Source organism: Sceloporus occidentalis, unplaced genomic scaffold (genome assembly GCF_023333645.1).
Source record: "Sceloporus occidentalis isolate IW3139 unplaced genomic scaffold, rSceOcc1.0.p SCAF_6, whole genome shotgun sequence".
Classification (NCBI taxonomy): Eukaryota; Metazoa; Chordata; class Lepidosauria; order Squamata; family Phrynosomatidae; genus Sceloporus; species Sceloporus occidentalis.
This window is the reverse complement of record NW_028316986.1, coordinates 79,470,014-79,486,641: the sequence shown is the minus strand read 5'-3', so window position 1 is coordinate 79,486,641 and position 16,628 is coordinate 79,470,014. Positions and strand designations below refer to the sequence as shown.

At 40.4% G+C, this 16,628-nt stretch overlaps 1 protein-coding gene across 2 annotated transcripts in view; it reads right to left on the bottom strand.

Annotated features, from left to right (window-relative positions):
- The window catches only part of IPCEF1 (interaction protein for cytohesin exchange factors 1), a 66,814-nt gene extending 50,541 nt beyond the window's left edge, over positions 1 to 16,273 (bottom strand). Inside the window, exon 1 of one of the 2 annotated variants that reach the window (XM_089530164.1) lies at positions 16,227 to 16,273. The gene's annotated coding sequence lies outside the window, so the exon portion shown is untranslated. The remainder of the gene's footprint in view (positions 1 to 16,226) is intronic. The other variant, XM_089530163.1, reaches the window with a different exon arrangement.
- Positions 16,274 to 16,628: the final 355 nt, after the last annotated feature.

Genomic DNA, 16,628 nt, shown 5'->3' with positions numbered 1-16,628 from the left:
TGGACAGCAGACCTCGACTACCAGAATGGAGAGCACAAGTGGGTAAGGACAAATAAGAAGGGGTTAGCCCATGCAGGGCTTTAAAAGTCAACAACAGAAGTTTGTAATGAATATGGAAAGAGAGAGGGAGCCAATGGAGGGATGACAATAAAGGAGAGATGTGATCGAAATAGAGAACAGACGGGAGAATGCGTACAGCTGAATGCTGGACAGAAATTAAAGGACAGAGAGGAGAAAGAGGAAGCTCTGCCAGAAGGAGGTTATGAAAATCCAGTCACAAGATCACTAGTGCATGGACCAGAATCTTGGCAGTAGAGGCTGAGAGAAACAGTCAGATTTTAGCAATATTATAGAGAAAAAATCTGCATGCCTTGGCTATGGCCTGAATCTCAGGGATACACAACAGGGAAGAATCAAAAATGAAATCAAGACTGCGGGCTTCCTGCACAGGGCTTGCCATCTCATTTAATTTTTTTACATAAGAAGGTGGCAATAGCTATATATAACAAACCACTAACAGTGTATTACATCCTCTGTCTAAATCCACTCTCAGTCTCAAACAGCAGAAACAAATGGAAAAAAGATGCAGGAGAATATCCCAGCCCTCTAGTTTAAAGCTTCATAAATAACAGCTAAAATCCTGCATTGGAAGATGTAGCTACAGAATGGTAGTTATGGAAACACAGGACTTTATCACACTAGGCTCACAATCAGGCTAGGTAGGAAATGCACCCCAATCATGTTAGGCTAGGAAATGCAAACATACCAAGTTGACGACAGTCATTATCGCAGATCATTATTACAGCTCTTCCAAATTAGCAATAGCAGCAGCTTCATTTATATACCGCTTCATATCACCTAAGCAGTCTCTAAGCAGTTTACAGTTGTCTTAGCCTCTGTCTTCTGCACACCAGCATCCATATGACTTTTGGTCTATATTTATTTTTATTTACTTTAATTTTTAGCACAGTTGTGCAATCATGGCAATCTATTAAGTAAAAAACAAATAAAGACAAGAAAATAAATTGGGGGGAGGGGTAGAAACAGCTTGCTTGGGAATAGTGATGAAGAACGGGAAGAGAAGCATAATCCACTCTCACCATATGCCTGCCTGCACATCAGAACTGCTTCTATAGGAACTTATCACACTCTTCCTATAGTGGAAAAGTAGCATGATTGAGAAGGATTGACTGGTTTTGCCCATCAATGGAAAGGGGCACTCCAACAGCAGATGGACCAGAGACCAGCTACTGGACAGACACAGCATCCTGTGATAAGGTCTGTGCACAGATGCTACTATGCTCTAATTCCACTTTTCAAGCCTCATCTGATAAAGTCCATAGCTACAACTGCTGATACTATCCCCAAAAACTTTCCTTTTAACCAGCTGTCCAAACACAGTCCAGGAAACCATCCAATGGCTTGTTGCTGCACAGCTGATAGTAGATACATGGCACCAGTTAACGAGCACACAAATAATAGAGCAATTTACAATCCAGAACTTTCTTTGCTTAGTCAGCAAAAGCCTTAATTCCCAACAAAATTCAATCATAAGCTTCAAGTCCAGCAAGAGAGTTCAGCAAGATCCAAGTTAAGTAAATGGTATCCAGAATCCACAGCACAGTCCAGGTCAGGCACAAAGTTCAGGAATATGATGGGGAACCAGGTAGGTTAGATAATCTCTGTCAGATAATCTGTCAGAAAACCTCTGACAACTCCTAGCAGGCAGGGATGTCAAGTTATAGATCAGCAGCTCAACACATCTGCTACTTAATTAACTGCAGTTTCCTTTAAATCCTCTGAGACCTCCTAAAGACCTCCTTTTGTTGTCTCTGCTCAGCAAAGGTAGGTGGGGTAAATTGTCTACTGTATCTGAATGGGCAGGACTCTCTGCCAGAGCTGGTGCTGCACTCTGGTCTCTGAGGCATGTGGCTCTGGAATCTCCCCTTACTCTGGTTTAGTAGCCAGTCTCACATTGTCTGCTGCTTCAGTCTCTGAGTCACAGTCCAGGTTCAAGTTCTGGAAGCAGGGCATGACAGCATCTCAGTCTCCAAACACGGCCATTTCTGTGTTGCTGCAGAGTGAGGGTGAGATAGGACACAGCTACCCATTGCAACATGTCCAGCTATGGGCAAAAAGCTGGATGTTTCACCACTCTCTGGCAACATGGAAATAGATGTGATGCAGCACTGTACTGCTTAAAATGTAGATGGGAGGGGGGACATATTCTCCATACACAGTTAGAAGGGAAATTTACACAACTGTAAAAGTGAATAAAGATGGCATATGTCAGATGTATGACAGCCATTGTTATAAACATGTTTTTGAAGCATCCAGCTGCATATCTGCATACTCAATAACAGACCCTTGGAAATGCTTGTACTAAAGGGAAATGTTTTCACTAAAGGGTTAAGTAAATACAATATAACCCCATATCTGCCAGACTGGTACCCACAGTTTCACTTATCCATGTCCAAAAAAAAAATGTTCTCTGTAGACATTTTCTAGGTCCTCCAGCACAATTCCATACTATGTTTCTGGCAGACGTTGACTATAGAGTCATACTGGAGGATCCAGAAATGCCTAGGGAGGTGTTCTCTCTAAAAATCTATAGGTCCTTCAGTGCAACTCTATGGTCAACTTCTGTCAGAAGTCATTCATTTCAGTTTTGAACCCATTGCAATAAGGTTCACTATTATCCATGTTTTCATGATAAGTCCAGGAGCATATCCCCTGTGGATAGGAGTTGTACTGTATTAAGAAAAGAGTATACAATTCTTTTGTTGCAACAGCTCCGTGAGTCTTGTCCCTTTCAAAGTGCTGGTTATGAACTATAAATCCCTATATGCCGCAGGTCCAGGTTATCAAAAGGACTGTATCTTCCTATATGAGCCTGTTCAAACTCTTCAAGATCTTCAAGAGAAGGACTTGCCTCAGTCCCACCACCTTCACTGGCATATTTGGTGGGAATGTGGGAGAGGGCATTCTTTGTGACTCTTCTAAGAGTCTGGAATTCCCTTTCTAGAGAGGCTAAGCTGGTTCCCTTCTTGCTGTCCTTTCCTCATCAAGTGAAGGATTTTTATAAAACTCATGCAGGCATTTGAGAACTGATTCTTTTATATAATGGATTTTCTGTTTTGGTGCTATACTCTTTTCCTCCACTTTTAAATTAATGTCTTATATGGTTTTAATTCTATAGACAATTTAATGGCATTTTAATCTTAATTTTTTGTCTTTTTTGGCTATGTGGTTTTACCATTATTCTGTAAACTACCTTAAGCCCCAGTATAAATAAAATGATTGGCTGGCTGAATATATTTCATCTGTGGGCATTTGTACATACAAAAACACAAAGTGAATGCTCAAAAAGAAAGACACATCTAATGATGTGCCTATAAGACTGTTGTAACTTGTGAACTTTGAGGTTAATTCACCTTTTGCTTTTAATATGTCAAAACACACACGTGCACACAGAGGCACATCTCATTAACAATAGGCCAAAACACTCACAAAACACTGGCCTTCACTTACTGGGAGCTAAAAATAAATATGATTCTAAAAGTAGCTACATACAAGGAAGTTAAAACTTAGGAGGGGGGCCTTATAAAAGAGAAACAATCAATGCTGTTTAGAAATTATGCACCAAATGTAAACATGCAGATAGGAAACACCTTCTTCTCCATGCAAATTATAAGAAAGATCAAAAGTTAATCAGAAAACAAGGAAATAAGACCCAAAAAAGGCATTACAAAAAAGGACAAGAACAGAAGAGAGGGAAATGGGGGATAATTATGAACAAAATATTATCAAAATTCATAGAACTATCGATCTCCACACTTTTAATGGAAAACGCCAAATGGGACTACAAGGAGGCATAATCCAATTCTCATCCAAGAAAATGAAATATTTTAATCTATATACACTTGTAAATATAGATGTGTTCCTGTTGTTGCTGTTGTTGTTGCATGCCATCAAGTTATTTCTGACTTACGGTGAACCATAATGGGGTTTTATTGGCAGTTTTCTTCAAAGTAGGTTTGGCATTGCCATCCTCTGAGGCTTGGAGAATGTAACTTGCCCAGGGTCACCCAGTGGGTTTTCATGGCAGAACTAGGGTTCTAATCCTGCTCTTCAGAGCCATACTCCAACAGTCAAACCACTACACCATGCTTGCTGTCACATGTATTCACTTACATTCTTCTCTTTCCTGAATTTGCTATCAGTGACATCTATTGATTTATACATACAAACAGTTCAGGGTGCTCCATTATAGAAATTAATAGGGGAAAAAGCATTAAAATCACAATGTAATTTTAAAAGCCTAACAATATTCTTTTTTAAAAAAGACTTGCATGGCAGCAATAAAACAGGTAATCAGATAGCAGGCAAGTTCCCCTGGAAAAACACTAAGGCAGTGGTTCTCAAAATTTTAACCTTGTAACCCCCTTTTACATCTACAGACAAACATCATGCCCTACCTTGATGTAATATATAAATAAAAATATTGTGTTTGCTTAGTGTGTTTATTTTCATTCCTATTTTAATATGGTATAAGGAAATAACTCTCCTCCTCCTCCCTCAGGCAGAGGGTCCAAGTGCCCTCCTTGCCATTCTCTTCCCCGGCAGGACAGTAAAGGTTGAAAGAAATAGGAGGGGAAGGGAATCAGGGCCTCCAAGTCTCGTGATCCCCTTGAGTAACTTTTATGTCCCCAGGGTCCCACCCCACAGTTTGAAAACAACTCCACTAAGGTACCAAGATTTTTTGCATTCACAATGAAGAGCTAACTAATGAAGAGGGCTGGAGTGTCATTACTGGGAAGGGAAAGAAAATAAAGATGTTCCCCCCTTCAAGTAAGAATCCTGCCTCCTCCTTTTCCTTGACCCCCAGATTTCTAGCATTTCCATTCAGAATTTAGAAATACAGTTTGGGCATCCCAAAGTGGCAGGCAAAATTACAAAGGAAATGTGAACACAGTAAATATATGAGTTCTAGGAATGAACAATTTTCAGTGTCTCATTTTCTGTGGTGGTAGAAGTTTAGCTACTAAAAGAAGAATTTGGGGGTGGAGAATTTTTATTTTTAGAGGCAGCCTCTTCATTTTAACCCCTGCAGGGACAGAGAGAGGGGAGATAGAAAGAAAGAGACCTCAGGGAGGTAGTAGTATTTGCATGAATTGTCTTTCTCCAAGGAAAGTCAGGGTTAAGGTTAAAAAGTCACAATAAAATTAGCATAGCTAAAAATTCAAATTCCCGTGTCAGAGAGAGGGAGAACCTGTGCCACTGCTGATTAATGAAGCAAAAGCTGGACCTTTCCTTGCCCACCACTGTGACACACCCATAGTTGCAATTCAGTTCCCTTCCCTTCACATGTTTTATATAGCCACTCGTTGTCTATTATTATGTTCTCGTTCACTGCTTTCTTCATGTATTGCTGCTGTATTGTGTTTCCAAAAAAGTTTAGTCTGAAAAAAACCCCAAAAGACATCTGAAACCCAACTGTCAGCAGAAAAGGGCAAAAATTGCAGTGCTAAGGACTAGGAAGTTGTGTGAGTGTGTTTCAAATGAAAGTGGAGATTCTCAGAGAACACATCATTGCAGTTTAGCTAACTATAGAAACATGTTTCTAGAAAAGCAAAGACAGAAATGAATAAATATCACTATGAATCACAGCCTTATCCACATTGCTTGATCAGCTGCAGGGACCCTTTCGATGAAAGGTCTTGTCAGCAAGGTTTGAATACTAACATATTTCTCTCTCTATCTCTTCCCCCCTACACACACACACACACACACACACACACATTGACAACTGCATCTGAAAACCCACCCACTTCTTCCACTCCAACATTTTCTAAATAACGTGAACAGATCAGGCTGTAAAATTCAACTATGAACTAGACACAGAAAAAGAAACAGACAGACAGATATGGGTTTTCCTATAAAAAGTGCAAAAATCAAGAATAGGTAAGAGTTTCCTTCAGCTATAGTTCCAATAATTTACTTTACAAATTCCTAGTTTCCCACATACTTTTAGACTCAAGAATATTGTTTGTTTTCTTAAATGATATACTTTCCTTTTTTAAAAGTAATCAAGAATGCACATATTTTTGGAGAGGTACTTTAACTGCTCCTGGAATGTTTTGTCATGGTATTTTATACAGCCACTCATTGTTTATTACTATGTTCTTGTTCACTGCTTTCTTCATGTATTGCTTCTGTATTGTGTTCCCAATAAAAATTTAGTTTGAAAACAAAATAAAAGGCATATTCGTAAAGAGCTATGTATGATGTTGCTTTTTTATTATTATAGGATCATTACTGCTGCATCCTTCTCTTGTGGTGAACATTTCAACTAAATATGCCCTCATGTGGCAAAAAAGAGTAATTTCCTACTTCAGTATAAAATCTTGCTTTCAGGGCTAATGTATCAAAAGATCCACTAATTTATTACAGCCTGAACTGCAATACAGTATACCATGGCATCATTACCATTCCAGTCATACCACAAGAGAGTATACAAAACTGCAAAGTATATCATATAAGAGAGATGCAATGTTAACTAAATACCCCAAAAGTACCAGATCCTCTGATCTTGGAAACTAAGGGGCTGTACACACCATCCTTTTTCTTGCTAGATTGGGACCATGGCAACCGCACACTGCAGCCCCAATCCGACTTTTCCAGGGTGCAAAAAGGAGCCGCTTTTTGCTGCTCTTTTTTGTACCCTGGAAAGGGTGCAATAGCTGTGGTGCCACGGCTTGAAGGTGCTTTTTTGGCGCTGTGTCATATGGACACAGCACCAGTGGAGCCACCATGATGCTGCAAGCCAGGTGGAGTGGCATTTAGCATCATGATGCCCTGGGGGCAGAGTCGGGCGTGCACCATGTGGATGCACCCTCACTCCTTAATGGCCGTTCTGAACAGCCCATAAGAAGGGTCAGCCCCAGTTGGTACTTGGATGGAAGATCACTAATGAAGACCAAGTGCTGCAGGTTATATTTCAGAGGAAGGAACTGGAAAAACCACTTCTGAGTATTCCCTGCCTAAGAAAACTATGAAATTCAGGGGGTCCACTGGCAACTTGAAGGCACATACATGCGTGCAATGTTATCTTTTGATTGGTTTTCCCATGAAAAGTCAGCCTATATTCAGCTGGAATTTGGAGTGGAGTTCTGAGAGACTGCAGGCAAAGAGACTGAATTTCACAGAAATATCTTCTGAGGCTTGATTAAAAAGCGGTACAGGTTGAGTATCAATTATTTGGAATTCCAAAATCTGAAATACTCCAAAATTGTCCACATGGGTGGCTGAGATAGTGACACCATTTCTGTCTCATGGTTCAGTTTGTTTCATGCACAAAATTATTAAGAATATTAGGTATAAAATTACCTTCAGGCTATGTGTACAAGGTGTATACAAAACATAAATGAATGTCATGTTTGAACTTGGGTCCCATCTCCAAGAAATCTCATTATGTATATGCAAATATTCCAAAATGCAAAAAAGTACAAAAGCCAAAACACTTGGTCTCAAGCATTTTGGATACAAGAGACTCAACCTGTAGCATGTTTTCAAGGTTCCTACAATGGCTGTCCAATTGAATCCTCTTCTAAAACTTCAGTCTGTTGCCCCTAATAGTCATGGTCAATTGTCAGAAACAAAACACAGAAGAACAAAAAAAAATTTCATTCTTTCTAAGTCACTTTTGTCTCTTGTACCTAATTTTGTATTAAAGAAATTGTGCCCAGGAACACAACTACTCTGCTAACTAAGCCATACCTCTATTCTGCTTAGAGCACATAATCTAAAGGGTGGGAGCTACTGCTGAGAAGGACTGCTGAGGGGAACTGAATAACTGTTGATGGCAGGTCTAGTAGCCTTTAGCTGCCCTCAGTCCTTGCAAGCTCATGGGTAGGTGTGTGAAAGGAGAGAGTAAGAGGGACATTCTGTATAGGCTTTTGTTAGGAGAGACCAATGGAGGTGACATGAGTGCTGTATTACCACCTGTATAGGACAACAAGACATGGCTGTTGCCGTGGTCTGTGGCATCTGTGCCTTGTTTGTTTTCATGCCTGAGGATGTAGGAAGCTACACCTGCAGCAAGTGCAAGCTAGTTGTCCCACTGGAAGACAAAACACAACAGACTAACAGCTTGAGAGCCATCTGGACTAATTGGGAAAACTGAAAAATAATAAGGGAACGCCTTCAGAGAGAAGGGAAATTACTAAATGCAGGAAGCAAATGCTTAGATTAGAAGAATGTGACACACAGAATCAGAACTATCAGGGACCATGCTGTCTTCTGGGGGCTACACAGTTAATTCCAGCCCCTTCCATTGGATGATGATTCTGGGCTACGGGGCACTAGTGCAGGCCACACATGACATGGAGGGGGCAGCATGAAAGATTCTGTGGGTATAAGGATTTCTGCCACTTGTCAGAGGAGGAAGAGATTTGTGGTAGTTTTATATTACTCCTTATTGAGTGGAACAAGACAACAGTGTGCAGACCTGACAGGATATCTCAAGGAGCTGCTTGAGGCATGAGGATGTAAAACATAGCAGAGAAGCTGCCAACATTCATGAAGTCCACTGAATATAATTTCTTACTTCGGATCCCTGTGGAAACAGATGATATCACCAGACACAGCCTTCAAAATATTGCCAGTAACTATGAGGCTCTGAGTAGAATGATGAATGATGAAATACTCACATGTGAAGTGAAATGAATGATAAAATACTCACCTGTCTCAAGGTCCATACCAGTATTTCATCATTCATTCCGGATAGAGACCATGACCCAGTGAGAGAAAGAAGTGTATGTGAAGTGAGAAATTTGCTTTACAGATGACGTTATTGGGAAATATTTGGTTTCTTGGACTATGGTCTAGACTTCCATGATGTCTGGCAAGAAACGAGTTTCACTACATAGTAGCTGGAAAGGACTAGTTTGCTAGGATTCTCACAAACCTGATCCCAAGCACTTTAAACTGAATCTTGCAGGGGTGGGAGACAGTATTTCAGAGCAGAGAGAACACTGAGTACTAGGGATAATAGAAATTCACCAGTGGGCAGGGTCAAAAACTAAAAGGAAGTGGTCAGGAAAATGATCCATGGTTTCAGAAGTCCCTGTACTAATGCACAGTGAATGGGAAGGAAATAGAATGAACTTGAACTCATTTTGAACAAATGAAACATTCAGCAACTGATATATGTTTTGGGGTATTTGGAGAGGTTAAATAACAAAAATGAGAATTATTTAAAGAAAAAAGAGATAGAATGAATTTTGAAACTTGAAATTTAGCACCAGGGGGGTTAGAAATACAATGCTTAATATTAAAAAATGTTTAATATAAAAAAAGTTTCTAGAATGGATGGTCATAGATCAAGTAACTTTTTAGCCTATTGTATCAACAAGGTAAAATATCTGGGTAACCTTGGGGACATGTTATTACATCAAATGTCTTCTCACTGGCTGTCTTGATGGAGTCATCTAAAAAAACATAAATCAAAAACCCTTGGTAAACCTACTTCCTTTCTTCTAACTATAATCTAATAATCCAATGTCCACTTGTATAGAGAGTGCAGGCTGCAACTCCAGAAGTTTCTGAGGTTGGTATGTATACATATGTCTAATATAAACTGTTTTTTTATAAATATCTATCTGTATTGATATAGATAAAGGATGTGGTGGCTTAGTGGTTAAGATGCTAATTCTGATGTTTGGAAGATCAGAAGGTTGGCAGTTCCAGACCCAAGTGCCGCATGATGGGGTGAGTTGCCGTCACTAGTCCCAGTTTCTGCTAGCCTAGCAATTCGAAAGCATGCAAATACAAGTAGATAAATAGGTGCCACTTCAGTGGGAAGGTAACAGCATTCTGTGCAGTCATGCTGGTCACATGATCACAGAGTCATCTTCAGACAATGCTGGCTCTTCAGCTTAATAATGGCGATGAGCACCACCCCATACAGTTGGTTAAGACTAGATTCATGTCAAGGGAAAACCTTTATCTTTATAAAGATATAGATATAAATATATAGATAAAGATATATATTTATCTTTTTAAATATATATGTGTGTTTAAAAAGAGATGTTTTATGTGTTGTCCCAAACGTTACATACATAACTACTGTGGGGTCAAGCAGACAGACAGGAAAGAGTGGCCCAAAGCTGCTCCTTCTGAAGTGGGTCAAGATCCTGCTGATTCACCACCTACTCCCAAGGTGGCCCACATGTGCATGCCATGACTGCACAAATTACCATCAACCTGCGCTGCAGGGTATTTTTTTAAACTTTTGCCTTCACTATCCATGTGCATGGTTGCACAAACACACAGCCTGCAACTGCCTCCTGCCTGGATGACATCCCATTGTATGGCCACCCCTTTTGATCGTGTAAACAATCGCACCTGCAACCCTCCATTGGGCATTGGAACAGAGGTGTGCCCAGTAAAACACTGGCAATGCACAATCATGCCTCCCCTACATGCCCCTTTCACCCCCTACTTCACCCAGTGTCCTGTCTTGGACTATCCAGTTTGTGTATGTTGTACTAATGGCCATTAGAGGTGCACACTTTTCATTTTTTTGCCCCAATCCCCAGCTCCTTCTTTTTTAAATGTGCATATGCACTGGTGCATTTATACGGCGTTTTGGGGTTAGGATGGAGTGCTCCTTTGAGACTGGTCTCACGCTGGGGCATTTATATGCAGGGTTGAAGGTGTGCACTTTTCCAGAAGGAGCGGTTTCTTTCAGCTTCTTTTTAGTTCAGCTTTTCCGCTGTTAGTATGGCCACAGTTCAGTTTCGGGCTGCTTCAGGAGCATGTGTTATCTAAACCCCACCCCCACCCAAAAGTGGCCTGAAACCACTTCTTTTGGACCATCTGTTTGTGGCTGTTTTACTTTTACTTTTAGAATAGCTCTTGAAGAAGTCGAATTGATGATAAGGCCAAAACACATTGCACTTTTTTTAAAAAGGTTTTTGACTTTTACATAGCATGTGGGAATGAAGATCAAACAGAAAGGATGAGAGAAATAGAATTACATATAAAATATTATGAAGAGAATGATGACTTGGAGCATAGAAGACAGGTTGAGAGCATTTGTATAAAAACTAAAGTAGGGAGAAACAATAATGACATCATGGGGGGGGGGGGAGTAGGTCTGCTATAGGCTTTCAAGCCAGATAGAAGACTTGTAAGCCATCTTCCTAGAACGTATTACAAAGCATTTATATTTGTTAGAAGTCAAATTTTGCCAAGAAAATTGGGTCCAACAAATTACTAATTTGTCTTGCTGACAATTTTTATTTTCCAGAAGGTGGAAAAATGACAACTGCTAACAGGTGATAGAAAGAAAGTGGAACTGCTCAGCACCTACTTTGCCAAACACCTACTTCTGACAAAAAGGAAAACAGTGCTCAGTCTCGTGGTAACAGAATAAATGATGCAGTGCAGTCCGAGATTACTTGAATCCAAGGCTCTTAAAGGAAGTTGTAATGTCAGACCCTTTGTATATCATCTAGGATAATTATTTGAAAATAGGCAAGGTCCCTACAGACTAAAGAAAAGAGAAAAGGGGGAAAAGAGGCAACCACTTACCAATCAGGTTGATGCTAATACTAGAAAATTCTAGAACAGACTGCTAAACATTAGGTCTTAGAATGCTGTGATTACTAAGAGTCATCATGGATTTCTCAAAAACTAATAATGCCAGACTAATTTGCTCTCTTTTGTTGCTAGAGTTACAAACTTGGTAGGTAAGGAGGTAGGTAATGATATACTATATCTTGTTTTCAGTAATATTTTCAGTATGGTTCCCCATGAAACTGTTTCAGACAATCTAGTTAAATGTGTGCTAGACAATGCCACTAGCTGAATGATAGGGGGGAAAAACCAAAGAATGCTAACCAATAGTTCTTCATTCTCCTGTGGAGACATGGCAGACAATGTGCCACATGGTGCTATCTTGGACTTAGCATTATACAACATGGTTGTAAATGACTTGGCTAAAGAACCTAGAGGGTGATCATTAAATTTGCAGATGACAACACACTTTGAGAAATAGATAGTACATGACGTGACTGAATCAGGATTCAAGATGAAGGAACAGTTTAGTGAATTCCCCTAAAACTAAAAAAAAATAATTTCAAGGGTATATGTAATGTATCTTGCACAACTATAGGATTATGTAGGCTTGCTGAATGAGATAAAGGACAAAGCTCTTATCTTTTTAATGGTTGTGTAAAACCGGGAATGTCAGCAGTGTTGCAACAGTGGAAGGCCTTAATAACACTATGCAAGAATCCAGGGCTCATAGTAGACCACAAACTAAACAGGAATCAACGTGGTAGCAAAAAAGCTAAAGCAATTCTACACTACATCAGCAGAAGTATTTGTTTTTGTGTGCCTTCAAGTCATTTCTAACTTATGGCGACCCTAAGAAGAACTTCTTAGTGGGTTTTCTTAGCAGGTTCAACAGTGGAATAGGTTGCCTCAGAGTGTGGTGAAGTCTCCTTTGGATACTTTTAAGCAGAGACTGGATGGCCATCTGTGTGAGAGGGTGTGTGCTTTGATTTTGTATTCTTGCATGGCAGGCAGGGGGCTGGACTTGATGGTCATTGAGTCTCTTCCAACTCTAAGATTCTACTATTCAATTAATCTATGAAAACTCAAGTAGAAAATTGAGCAATCTTGTTTTCTGCTGTTCAAAAAGGCAAGGATCTGAAAAAATGGATTTCAGTTACAAGAAATTCCTTCCTGCCTGAAGATCAGGAATAACTTTCTGGCAGCAAGAGCTATTCAGCAGTGGAATGTCATATCTTGGAAGGCAGTGTGCTCTTTTTGACTGAACATGTGTAAATAAAATTGGGTGGTCATTTGTTAGACATTTGCAAATTTTCCTGTCCTGTTTCAATACAGGATGTTTCAATACATCAAGATGTCATCACAAAAATGGTCAATTGCTGCAAGATTGTTCACATCTCAGGATATGTGTGTGTGTGTGTGTGTGTGTGTGTGTGTGTGAAATTTTCACAAAACAGTTTCTTACACAAAACAATGTGTGTGCATTTTTACGTGCAAATTTTTGTTTGCAAAAATCCTGTAGCGCAAATGAAAACTATTTGAAAATACACAAAAATTGCAAAGTCACCCAAAAGTCTCATAATCTCACCCCAAAATTTCTAGAATTCTTCATTCTTGCATGGAAAAACATAGTAAGTGAAGTTTTACATCCCCAGTCATGGGTGCCTTAACTGTAGATTCTTGCACTGGCAGGAATTATTTGACCCATGCGATCCTGTTGAGCTCTACAAGTCTATGGCGCGTTACAGACCACCCAAAACGGGACGTCTGCCACCACCACCGGTTGCTGCATCCAGGAACCGCAGCATCAAACTGCGTGGTTCCCGGGCGCAGCCAGAAAGAAGCGCTGAAATGGTGCTTATTTCTGGGCCCCGGAAGTGGCGCCGCAAGGCGCTAGTCGTGCACTCGCGCCATCACTTCTGCTGTGCAATGTCCGGACACTATGCGTCCACGACGTCAAAATGGCGGCCCCCGTGTGGACGGGCGCTGCCATTTTGTACGGACTCAGTCCATACTAGGGTTGAGGGGCGTCAGGAAGTGACGCCCCTTCTCAACCCTATCACGCCCCTTTGGCGCATCTGTAATGCGCCAATGATTCTGTGAATGGTTTTTATGAATCAAAGTGAGAGACACTTCTCACATTATACACTGATTAACTGGAAATAAAGGAGGATGGGAGAATAGATCAACTCAGATACTAGAAGACAAAACAGGAATAATAACTTTATACAGGAAGTAGCCAAAGAAATCTTGTTCCCTCAAGAAATGTTCGTCAGCTGCTTCCTGTTCATTTCACAAACCAGTGCCACAACAAAAGATTATTACATACTGTAATTTGCTCAACTGACACACTTGTCTAAATTGTCAGAGATAGTTACCGGCCATAGTAGAGCAGTTCGCTCCCATCAAGAGGAATAAAATGCCCATGACATATAGGTATAGAGCAAAGATGAGCAACTATGGGAGACTAGAGGACTGCATAAGTCCTCCAGGACATTTTGGAGGGCTGTACCTTCCCTTACAAAAAATAGTCCCCAAACATCCTCTATGAGTCATGGGGACATGTTTTGGAACCTTTCTGGGTCCCTATGGAGCAATGGGAGGGGGGATTTGCACAATTTTGCAAAGTTGCGCTTTGACCCCAGGAAGTAGTGGGCACACCAAACATATGGAAATACTCTCTACACCTTCAAGAGGTCATTTTGGGGCATTTTGGAACAAAAATATTTTTACCTGGGGGCACAAAATGACCCAGGGGGAAGCAACATCCTAAATGTATGATCGCACTTTTAAAAAAAAAGTCTGTAGGGGTGGCAAGCAAATATTATAGCTACTGCCCAATCAGTCCTTACTGAGATAATTTCCTGGGTTGTATTCTAGGATGGTCTGCAGATATGGCAACAATGGAAACATGGTTAGGAGTTGGCCTCTTGATCTCTTGCTCTCCCAACCTTATGAAAGATGAAACACCTCCAGCTGAAGTGAGGAGGCGTAAAAACAATAGAATAAGCAGTCTGCACTTTGAATAAGAATAAGAAGCTTATCCCATGACTTAATAAATCAATTTACCTCTACCCATCTTAAATCTTAATTTGGGTGGGATCCTGATATTATCACAAGGTTTTTGCCACCTAATTTGTCGCCCAAATACAGCCTGGTTCCATCCCCGCATCCAAGAGCACTCCAGCAGCCATTTTCTTAAATCAGAAAACTCCCAGATCCAAAATGAGTTGGGAGGAATGCTCCTGGAAGTGGGGATGGACCCGGACTGTATTCAGGCAGCAAATTAGGTGGCAAAAACCTTGCAATAATATCAGGATGCCACCCGAATTAAGATTTAAGATATGTAGAGGTAAATCGATTTATTAAGCCAGGTGATAAGCTTCTTAGATGGGCCCGTACAGACAGGTCAAAATAAAGCTGCTTCGGGTCACTTTGGAGGTATGCTGTTTAAATGTTGCATGCGTCCTAAGAGGCCAGAAGCCACACCAAAGCCATGCTCCAATCCTAAGGACTGGACCACAGCTTTGGCACAGCTTCTGGCCTCTTAGGACACATGCATCATTTAAACAGCATACCTCCAAAGTGACCCAAAGCAGCTTTATTTTGGCCTGTCTGTTTGGGCCCACAGACTAAGAAACAGGTAGTGATGGAAATGTCTAAGATGGAGTTAGCTGGAATGGAGGACGAAGGCCATGGTAGAGGCAAAGGAAAGAAAAACATGGCTAGAGGGGTCTGTTGAAGGAATCAAGCTTGCTTCTAAAAATTGTCTTTTTGTACACTTCTAAATAGCAATAGATCTAAATAATGCTAACAGTTTCCCATGTTCTTTTACCAATAGAAAATGATACCCAGTACTCTTAGGCCTTTTCATTACTAAGTGAAGTGGGAAACACAAAACACACACAGAAAGCAAATGCAACTATGGCAATGTTAAGTGGTCAGCCTTGGGGTAACACAATAAAATCACTCATGTAAACACAGAATCCATAATTCAGTACCAGCTTTAAAAAGCAAATCACACAGACAGAAAAGTAGGTGAAAGTGTTAAAAGACTACACCCACTGGCAAACCTTTAATCTCAACTCTCATTCAGATTCCTCATCATCTATTCTAACAGACACTATAACATACATATCTGTCCAGTTCAATATTCTGGAGTTTCACAGTGTCATTTCTACTTCATAGATAACTGGTGGATAGATCCCAGAATAGAAGCACAACGGCGAGAACACAACGGGCACACTTCACCTAATATTAAACACTTGTCTATCTCCTTGATTTTAATATATGTGCTTAGAGCTACAGTCCAGGACACTATTAGCTAACAATAAGCCCCATTTAAAACAGTGGGGCTTACTTTTGTTTAAACGTGTATAAAATTCAGCAGTAAATCTTTCTTCTTTGACATACACAGGCATTAAAAGAACTTAATATTGTCTGGCCTGCCCTTCAGCCAGACGTCCATGATACCTAACCAAAGGGAAAAGGGAAATGGTACTGTTCTTTGAAAACCAAAAACAAAACTGAGCAATGTAGAACCTAGTATTAATAACTCCCATTGTAACCTCCAACTAGCTATATTCACCTGATAATAAACAGAATAGCATTCGTGTGCTTGAAAAAGAGCATAGTGCACATACCCCGGAGCTGGGAATTCACGAAAACCCTCCAATGCTGCCACTTTCTTTACCTTCTCAAATGAGACAGGAAACTCTTCTTACTCAAATTAGCAGCAATGAAAGATTACCCAAGAGGAAACTGGTGGGGGAAAAAATCATGAGTAGGCAAACAAGAGCAAGTAATAAGCTGGTTGGCATAACAACCACCCAAAACCATACCAACTAACAAACTTCATAATCTGTCCAATTCAATGCTTGGAAGAGTTACGTTTTGGGCTACCACTGCTAGAATACCATAGCTGTGGTATTCTGGAAGCCGGAGTCCAAATCATGAATCCAGCTGCAAGTGTCATGTAGAGTGGATCCACTAAGAAGTGAAATTTAACAAAACTGTTGATATAACAACTTTCAATTGATTTGGTG